Here is a 7,382-nt window from a genome sequence, read left to right on the forward strand (position 1 = left end):
GCCCATAGAAAACAAGGCTGAGGAAAGGGAAGACTGGGTCTTGGATTCAGGGTGTACCTACCATATGACTTTCAAGAAAGAATGGTTTGTAAGCTATAAACAATGGGAAGGAGGCTCAGTTTACATGGAGGATGATCATAATTGTGAAGTTTTGTGGATTTGCTTTATATGTCTAAAAATTGAAGACAACAAAGAGATACTTCTAAGGGATGTAAGACATGTTCCTAAGCTTTTTAGGAACCTAATCTCTTTGGGTATGCTAGTTGATCAAGACTGCTACTTTCTTCGCAACAATGAGACTCTACAAATCAAAAGAGACGGGAAGATAATCCTAAATGGAGCCAGGGTAAATGATTTGTACTACCTAAGAATTGTGCCTCTTCCTAACATTGCTTTGTTGTCTCATTATAATTAAATAGAAAGCTATGAGTTATGGCATAGAAAATTGTCTCACATTAGTGAGTGGGGCCTAAATGAGCTATCAAACCAGAGGTTGATCCAACCTAAAGATACCAAGAGGCTAAACTTTTGCAAACATTGTGTGTATGAAAAACTAAAAAGACTCAATTCACAAAGGGGACTCATACGTCAAAGGATAGACTCAACTATATACATGCTGATCTATGAGCTGTGACTCCTTCTTAGAGCAACTCTAGGTACTTTTTATCCCTAATAGATGACTATAATAGAAAAGTTAGGACTTACCTCTTAAAAACTAAAGACCAAGCTTTTGAAAATTTCAAAGAATGGGTTGTAAAAGTTGAAACACAAACTGAGGAAAAGGTTAAAATTATTAGAATTGACAATGACCTTGAATTTCTAAGCAATGTGTTTGTTAACTTTTGTAATGAGCATGGCATAATCAGATATAAGATTGTAACCTACACACCCTAATAAAATGGAGTGATAGAAAAAATAAACAGAACTCTCATGGAGAAAGTGAGGTACTTACTATCAGAGGTCATGTTGAATGAAGTCTTCTAGATAGAAGCCCTAACAACAACCACCTTTACTATAAATAGAAGCCCCTATACTTCTATTGATATAAAGACACCAGAAGAAATGTGGACATGTGTCCCCCCAAGCCTTTCAATCCTGAAGACCTTTGGTTGCACAACTTATGTACATGTGAAACAGAGCAAGCTTGAACCTAAGGCCCTAAGGTGCACGTTTATAGGGTACCTTGAAGGAGTTAAAGGCTACAAACTATAAGACTCTAACTCTAACAGAAGCCTTGTAAGCAGAGATATAGTATTCAAGGAAGATTAGATGTTTATGGTTGTGGAAAGGGGGAATCAAACTTCAGAATCTACTCATACCTCACATCCTAATTCTCAGATGGAGCTACCTATCTCATTCTATAAAAATACAAACAATAGAGAAACCTTGATTGAACATACGTAACAAGAAGAAACTGAGACCACTAGAATCCTTCAAGAGGCACAATCTGAGAACCTTACTGACTATTCATTAACAAGAGACAGAAGAAGAAAAATAAGGCCACCAACCAAATATGTGCAAGCTGATTATGTTACTAACCTAATAAATTTAGTTAAGAATCTATTAGATGAAGAGCCTCAGACACATGAAAAAGCCATGGCAAATAAAGAAAAACCCAAGTGGGTTGAAGCCATAGAAAATGAAATGAACTCTTTGCAGACGAACAATACATGGAGATTATTGCCCCTCCCACCAAACAAAATATTCATTCCTTGTAAATCGATTTTCAAGAAGAAATTGGTGAAAAACAATAATGAAAGAGTCAAATTTAAGGCAAGACTAGTTGCCAAGGGATTCAAACAGAAAGAAGGCCTAGACTATATAGAATTTTTTTCTTCTGTATTTAAACATACCTCAATCAGATTGTTACTTGAATCGTGGCTTGTGAGAACTATGAACTTGAATAGAAGGATGTGACAACGACCTTTCTACATGGAAAGCTAGATGAAGAAATCTACATGGATCTGCCCATGGGTTTTGAAGTTGACGGCAAAGAAAACCTAGTATGTAAACTGAATAGATCATTTTATGGCCTCAAGCAAGCACCAAGATATTGGTACAAGCGTTTTGATGAGTTGATGATCAGAATTAGTTTCATGAAAAGTCAGTATAATACTTATGTGTACTTCAGAAAGACCAAAGATGGAAGCCTAGCCTACTTACTTCTTTATGTTGATGACATGTACATTATAGGAAGAGACATAAATGAAGTAAAACAAATAAAAGAGCTTCTAAGCTCTGAATTTGAGATAAGAACTTAGGTCCAACTAAAAGGATACTAGGGATGATCATTGAAAGAAGAAGATCCAAGGGAGAACTCTTTGTTTCCCAAAGTGGCCCAAAAAGATCCTAACTAAGTTCACTACGTTGAATGCTAAGTCAATTGGCACATAATTGGCCCAACATTTAAAACTCTCAACTAAGGACACACCTAAGCTTGAAGAAGATATATAGAAAATGAGTAAAAATCCCTACTCAAGTGCAACTGGTAGCTTCATGTTTTTAATGGTTTGCACAAGACAAGACTTAGCTCACTGCTCTAGCTTAATCAGTAGGTATATGAGCAATCTAGGAAAGGCTCATTGGGAAACAATTAAGTGGGTCTCTCAGTATCTAACTGGAAGCATGAATAGAGGCCTACTATACAAATCCTCTAAGTCCACTAAGCTAGTTTTGAAAGACTATGTGGACTCAGATTTTATTGGTGACCTAGACAAAAGAAGATCCCTCACACGTTTTACCTTCCTATTTAGAGACAATGTAATTAGCTAGAAATCTAATTTGCAATCAATGGTTGCCCTCCCAACCATTGAAGTTAGAATTTATAGCAATCTTAGAGGTTGTTAAGGAAGCATTGTGGCTACAGGGGCTAACTACTAAATTAACAAAGAACCAATCAAAAGAACCAATAATTGTGGCTACAGGTGGAGCTACTTTGTGATAATCAAAGTGCAATTCACCGAACAAAGAATCAATAATTTCATGGCAAATCCAAACACATTGATGTCAAGTTACGTTTTGTCAGAGATGTAACTGAAAAAGGCTCAGTAATTGTAATGTATGTAAATACATAAGGCAATATAACAGACTTCCTAATTAAATCAGTAACAAAAGTCAAATTCGAAAACTACCCAAATCTACTCAGAGTGGTAAGTCAGAATGGAAAATAAAACATCAGGCAAAAGAAGCTTCAGGAGATAAAAATATTATTCAAGGTGGAGATTGTTACAAAACTTGTGAACAATATTTTTTCCTTTCCAGCTACTAAGCTCACTCATGCACCTACAACAATAAAAACATAAATTAGTTTTATGTTATTGAAATCTTTGTAAAACTCTTTTATAAAAGAGAGATTAAAATAAGAGAGTTGATACCTGTAAAAGGAGAGGGTGAGGAACTTATCTCTACTTCTTCTAGTTCAATAAACTTATTTTGAATGGTTTGAAAGTGGATGTAGGTGCTATATTGAACCACTATACATCTTGTATTCTTCTCATTCTCTTCTTTTTCTTTCATTGCATGCTTCATTCACGTACAGAATACACAATAAAATCTATCCGAAAGGAGAATGAAAAGGTTTTACAGAAAGAGAACAAATTCGTGAGGGAGAGAGAGCCGAAGAGAACATATCTTTCTTTGTCAGTTTTTGCAAATCAAAAGGCTGAAAGGAATTCATCAGAAACATTTTAGTCCACAGAAGATATGGCACACTTTGGATCATACACGCCAACTATCACTTTACTTTTCTTTTGGGTTAGTCTTTATATTTGGGCCATATTTCATTCTGTTGTTTTAAAAGTCCATTGAACAAAGATAAGCAAAAAAATATGCAGGAAAAGAAGGATCATTATAGCATAATAGACTTAACAAGAAGGTACAACATAATAATAATAATGAAAGATTATAAAGACAAGGATACAGTCAATGATGCTACTTCAGTTATTTGTACATAACCTATTATTTCAAAGGGCATTGAGGTAAACAATGGAAAATTGGAAATCCCTCTAATTTTGACAAATATGAATGTAAGAAAATGGAAGTGGAAGGCAAGGACTCGTACAACTTCAATTTATGGATGTAATGAAGTTTAATAGAGCTTAAAAAGAAAAACAAAAGTTCATAAAATGATCTTTCTTATTTCCTGGCAGCATACTTGTGATAGTAAAGGTCTGATTATTTTTTATTTTAAAATATGGGGGAGGAGATGTTGGAAAAAAACCTCCCACTGCTACCAGAATACCAAAGAAAAATTACAAAAAAGTTTTTTCTTTTTTTTTTTTAAATAAAACTGAGAAACAAAAGAATTAATGTGAAAAACTCCAAACCGAATAAAAAAACCACGAACCAAAAAATTTCTACTATTTGAAAAATTATCACAATCACCTTGAAATCTCTCCTAGACCCAATTACATTAATATTCTTGCAAAGTATCATACCACTCACATAATTGAGCTAGTATACCAAGCTTCAAATTGGGATGACTTGAGACCAAAGCTATATACTTCTTTTACTGTGTTTGGAGCCGATCATTTTCTTGAACCTTCCTAATGTAAAACAACTATTCTTCTAATATTTTGGCAAAACCCAATTGAAGAGAGTGCTCGTGCATTTCAAACAATTAAAAGGGGCGCTACATTTTTCAAATCCTCGATTCCTTTCTCTAATCCTCAAATTGATCAAAGCTCATAGAATAACTTTTTGATCTTAATTTGAAGTGTTATGGACTCATCATGAGGATTGTGAATTTATTATTGCTAAGAGTGGGGGTTGGAATTAACAATGTTAAGCTTATTGATAACCTTCTAGTGATTTCTAAAGATATTAAAGTTGGGGAATAATTCAACAGATGTCCTTGAAATAGAACCATAGAAATTGTAAGAGGATATTGAGTATGTCGGAGAAGTTGACACAAAAGAAAGAGACAATCACTTGGGAGAAAGAAACTTTTATTAAGGAAGTACAAGAAATATGGTTACTTTTGAGAGAAGCTATTTTCAATCTCTCAATATTGATGCACTTTTTCTCACTCTTTTAGATTTCTCTAACTTCTTTTTTTCTTGCTTTACAAATGGGATTCAACTTCTATTTATAGGTGTGAGATCCTTAGAGTTCAAGCAAGAGGATTTCTTTAGGCTCTTCCTGCATCAAACTATTCCAGATATTCTATGAGGTTTGTCCTTATCTAAAGAAACTTGGAGTCTAAAGAAATGTTGGGATGTTTTTTTTAACATTTCTTTAGGGTTACTTTTTTTAAAAAAAATTTACATATTTCAATATTATTCTAGAGAAGTCTAATTTACACATTTAAGTCATTTCGTAGATACTCTGTGAAGCTTCTAGAATAGTTAGTGTTACCTTCTACTTTAATAAAGCATGACCTATAGCAGTTCATTCCCTAATATTGATTTGACTCATAGTGATGATCTTTAACAATCTTATGAGGAATGATGAAATTTATTGAAAAGAAAGGTCCAGGCAGAGTTAGAAAGACAAATGAAAATTAGGGAATTATAGATGAAAATGATATTTGAGTACATGATCAGGATGACAAAATTGAAAATTCAAAATGCCCATCAAGAGTCTATTTAGATTGACTAGAGAAAAAGTTATTTTTTTAAAAAGTCATTTTTATTAATTTTTTTTTAATAAAAGCTGTTTAAAATATATTTTGAAAATATTTCAAAAGTGAATCGTTGTTAAACACTTCAATTTTTTTCAAAATGACTTATTTTCATAATTAAAAACTTGAAATGTTAAAACAAACATACCCTAAAAGAAAAACGAAATATCTAATTTGAAAGGTCGATTCAACACGAAGATGGGACCAGAACACTGGATAACGCCTTTCTTTTCTCTTTTATATCTTAGATTCTTCTTTATTTTGTATTCTAATATTGGTACTATCTATAGAAGCCATATTAGGCTAAGTTCTCTTTGTTCTAGGTTTAGATGGATTTTATGAAATATTGCTAAACACTTTTGTTGTTTAAGAACTAAAATCTGTTCCAACTTGAAGGGATTTGATTTCTCCAAAGCGGAAGAAAACAAATGCAATTGTGTCTTGTTTTCATTTTATAGAGCTCTATAATTCAAAGTAACGAAAACTAAGGATAAACCAAAATAAATCTAATCATGCCTCACTAATTTGACAGAGAGGAAAAAGGGAAAAAAGATACTAACCCTTGGAGAATCATCTTTTCGCTTCCTCTTCATCGACAATATGAACTCGAACTTCTCCTCGCGAACTCAACAAGTCCATGAACACAACAGTGATACTACCATGAAATCTTCCTTGTTTTCTCAAGGTGAGAAACAATAGAGAGGTGTGGGCTTCTGTTGCCTAATTTTGATGAAGGGAGGAAAAATTTTGGCTGAGAGAATTTTCTACACGGAGAGATTGAGATCAGGATGAAGATCAAGATGAAGATCAAGGTGATGACGTCTGCAAAACTGTTTCATATTGTCCTCATCTCTTTTTGCAAATCATGTATTTTTGCAAAATAACTCCCTAAGGAGTTATTGTTTTTTCAAATTCAAAATTAAAACAAAATTAAGTTAATTATATTAACCACCTAATATAATTAAACTATATATTATATCTCATATAATATATAATTTATTGTTTATTATATATAATATACCTATATTTTATTATTCTCTCATATAAACTATAGTATTAATATGAATTATATTCATATTAGTTTTAACCTATAGTTTTTATATGAATCACATTCATATAATTAATATTTGAATCATGTTCAAATATTTGTTTCTTTCATTAAAACTATATATTACAATGTATCACATACATTATATTAATTGTATCATATACAATTAATTTTCTTTAATTAATTTGAACAATTCAAATTAATTTGAAATTGATTTGATTCTCATTAATCTTTATTGAGATAACAAAGGGACCTTATGAACCTATAGATTGAAGCTCCAATCATATTTGATTAATTAATTAAGCTGTTTAATTAAATTAATTAACTTTCTTTAACAATCGATCCCTCCACTAAAGACCGACAGCTACACTCTTCACACTATAGATATATTTTTGTTTTCATTAGATACAACCAATCAACAATACGTCGACCCTTCACAAATTGCTCGTAAGTACATCTGGATCAAAATTATCATTTTACCTTTGTAGTTACATCTAATTCCTTAAGTACCACTGATCCTTTTAATGAACAATTAGTTATAGTCCAACTATAACTGAACCCTTCTTGGGCCAGTAAAAGGTGTGATGCCACATTGTTCAAGACTCAGAATTAGTCTTTAAGGGAGCAATTTATCTACTTACCCTAACAATAGGGAAGGAGTGAATTTTGTCTTGTGTAGTTGTGTTCCCAGCTCCTCAATCAGACGAATCTCCA

General features: G+C 32.6%; 1 long non-coding RNA gene across 1 annotated transcript; it reads right to left on the reverse strand.

Annotated features, from left to right (window-relative positions):
* Positions 1-3,000: 3,000 nt before the first annotated feature.
* LOC150032466 (uncharacterized) lies at positions 3,001-6,380 on the reverse strand. Its single transcript, XR_016524867.1, has 3 exons — positions 6,181-6,380; positions 3,375-3,661; positions 3,001-3,282 (listed from the first exon to the last, which is right to left on the reverse strand). It is a non-coding gene; the product is annotated as an uncharacterized LOC150032466 (long non-coding RNA).
* Positions 6,381-7,382: the final 1,002 nt, after the last annotated feature.

Source organism: Benincasa hispida, chromosome 11, assembly GCF_027475165.1.
Source record: "Benincasa hispida cultivar pf3 chromosome 11, pf3_genome.v1.1, whole genome shotgun sequence".
In the NCBI taxonomy this organism is placed as follows: Eukaryota; Viridiplantae; Streptophyta; class Magnoliopsida; order Cucurbitales; family Cucurbitaceae; genus Benincasa; species Benincasa hispida.